The following is a 3,312-nucleotide window of genomic DNA, read 5'->3' as shown; positions in this document are numbered from 1 at the left end:
GAGGATTTTAGATTCTATTCTGGATTTAACAGGAAGCTGAAATGGTAAAAATATGATGTTTTTCTTTAAATTACATGATACACGGGAAGCATCAGTATGCATTGAGAATCCGATTAATCTTAAGTGTAAATTGTCTTTTTTAATAAAGCCTAAACGCAGTAGCTTATCTGCTTTTGTTTCAGTAAAGGTTGAATAAACATTGTCTGCCTGTTGTTTGGCTGCAGATCACATGCTTCTAATAGGCTCCTGCAGGTAGGTCACCTTCTGTTTTCAGTGTTAACAGAAAGGAAACAGTCTGAGGGTGCATGTATTTACTGTTCACTTGGTGCAAGGTTGTTCAGTCTGCAGGATGACCTTGGTCTTTGCTTGATCTAAACAACTAACCAGCAGCCGACTTTAGTTGTTCTGTTGCATGTTGGCCAAAGCTCACATATCTACCATGAGTTGCTCTTAGAGGCAGCAGCTGGATCACAGGAAATATATCTACAGTGTGTTTAAAGCAATGCTCAAACAGGTCAACTCCACACAAACAGTGTCAACACCATCTAACTCCAACCAAAGGTGAAGCATGCAAATCGCAGCCCAGACTTTTCCTGTGCAGCTGCATCGCCGTGGCTGTGGGTTGACTGGAGCTCTGACTGACTGAAATGTGGTGATATGTTTGCACTTTCACCATGGCTGCATACGTAAAGATGACAAAACTATCTGAATGGATTCCTACGGTAGGGGAACAATGTGCAGGAAGGGCGACAGTAAGTTTTTGGGTGTCTGAATTAGCTCATACTCGTCATCTTTAGATTATACAGAACCTGGAGGCAGAGGCAGAAGTCTCAGAGAGTGGTGCCTCCAGAAATGTTCCATAGGGGGGACCTGATGGGGCCACTAAAAATCTTGGGATGGCCACTGAAACGTAAAGCCATAATTTCAGGGTTTGAATCGACTATAGTGGTAAACTTGCCTGTAGAAATCAGACTTCAGTAACACCTACTCAGATCCTGGTTTATTGTGTGATTTTTTTTTTATGTTACGTTGCTGGCTGTGCAGAATGGGAGGAAATGCAAAATGGATGCTACTACAATTTACACTGGTCATTAGGGTGGCCAGTGGGGGCCAGGGCATTGCACAGGGTGGCCATGGCCACCCCTTGATGGCGCCACTGATCTCGGAGAGATGTGCAGACTCCTCCAGCCACTGTCTACTTCCACTTAAGAAGCACCAACCTCCTCCGTCCCTCCCTTAAGCCTAGTTTATGCCCAGAGACAAGGTCGTCTGCGTGTGTGTCGCAGTCAACGCAGATATGTCCCCCCTCTTCCGCAGACACACCCCTAAAAATTGTAGGTGACTGCAGACATCAGCTCCACACTGCGTATCTCCTGTTTGGTACCTTACCGGCTTGTTTTGTTTGTATGACCGCCATTGTGGAAAACGACTGGTGAAGATGGACCAACTAGAAGATGGGGTCTGCAAAGTGAATCTATTTCTAGATCAATCAGCTGCATCTCAGTCAAAGTGCGCATTGGTCCAGTCGCCATTGTTGTTGAATGACAACTTCACTGTGCAACTTCACTGGTTCCTTGCTCAGCTCCACTGGCATTCAATATAAAATTCTCATATTAACTTTCAAGGCCCTTCATCCCCTTGCCCCCCTCATACCTGTCAAGGCTCCTGCATGTAAGTGCTGGTAGGGTGTGCCTGAAACATCTCTGAGGACCTACCGGATGGCAGAGCTCCTCTCTCTGCTTTGAAGGGAGTGCCTTGCTGCCCTAAAGGGAAGCTGTTGGTCATGACCCAGAATGAACGAGAATTAACGAGGAGGAATGTAGACTGACTGATAAATCCAGAACTTTGCCTTTTGGCTAGGCGCTCTCTTCCACAACAGACTGGTTCATGAACCTGTCTGTCCATTTCCCTCCATCTTCTCTTCAGTCAGAGATATTTGAACTCCTCTGCTTGAGGCAGAACATTTTCACATAGTTGAAGACAGCGAGCCACCTTTTATCCAAGAAGCATTGGTTTGGAGGAGCTGATCTTTATTTTGGCCACTTTGCACTCGCCTGGAAAGTTCTAACACATGCAACTGAACTTACCTGGGGGGAATGAGCAGAAACCCCCCCGGCCCTTGGATGCACCTAGAAAACCTGCCTATGAAGGTCATGAAAAAGACTGCCATGTTGGGGCCCAGTATGCACTGGGAACAGGTCCAACTTAATGTTGCTGTTCTGTCAGATCAGCATACCTATAGCCAATACGCATGAGCAAAATGTCCAATTTGCGTTTATCCCTTTAGTCATGTACAAAAAACTGTTTAAGGTCAGATGGCGATACGCTTCACCAAAAAGTACGTCGTTAAATTGTTTTTTTGTACATGACTAAAGGGATACACGCCCGTCGAGGTAGTTTAAAGTCTTAAAATCTATTTTTCCGTATAAAACTGAAGGGATAAATGGGTATTGACTATGGGTATGCTGGTGTGACCAGACTACTGCTTCATTTTTACTGCGTCTAAGTGACCCATAGAGCTGAGTTTAGGAGCCTTTGCTTAATGACCTCAACAATTTCTATCTGGTATCACTCAGCCTCAACGTTGAGCTCTTTACTCCCAGCGACGCGACATTCCAGGTCCCCAGACCCTGTTTCAGCGTCGCTGCTCAGGTTCCCGTGGAGCTGGATGATTTTTTGATGCTTAAAATGCATCCAGTGTGAATGCAGCATTATAAAGCTGCATTAGCACAGGTTCTGTGGGTTTCTAGAGCTGACTGACAATCTTTGGACAAAAACACCTTAAAACTTGTTCATCTCTATGAAAATCTGCCCTTGGGGGTGAAAACAAATGAAGCATGTTTGTTTCAGCTCTGCACAGTTCCCTCAGTGTGTCCCACTTAGGAGTAAAAGCAGCTCAGTGCATTCCTGTTGGAGTGCAGCGACCAGAGGTCTATTCTGGTCGGACAGCTTCTATTTTTAAAATCCTTTCCATTGTTCTTAGTAACAGCCCGTGTGTGAAGGGTCAGCCACTCGTACCCCGCTGTAAAACTCGAAGCCTTCTCTGAGCTTTTAGATGATAACCTTATTTGCTGATTTAATAACAGCTTCTATGCGCTGCAGCTCTGGAACAAACTGCATGAAAAGCAGAGACATCCAGACACTTTTAGAGCAGGACGGCGCTGCAGAGCATCCATGATGCTTTGAGTCAAAGATTTCAAAGTTTACAGGTAATGTTGATTCTAAGTTCAACCAAAACGGTAACAAACAGAGACTTCACCTAAACGCTTTATAGAGAAGATAATTATATCCACGGCTAGGCTTAAAACTTTC

This window comes from Cyprinodon variegatus, unplaced genomic scaffold (genome assembly GCF_000732505.1).
Source record: "Cyprinodon variegatus isolate N-32 unplaced genomic scaffold, C_variegatus-1.0 Scaffold1125, whole genome shotgun sequence".
In the NCBI taxonomy this organism is placed as follows: Eukaryota; Metazoa; Chordata; class Actinopteri; order Cyprinodontiformes; family Cyprinodontidae; genus Cyprinodon; species Cyprinodon variegatus.
The sequence above is the reverse complement of the archived record's forward strand: the minus strand, read 5'-3'. Positions refer to the sequence as shown.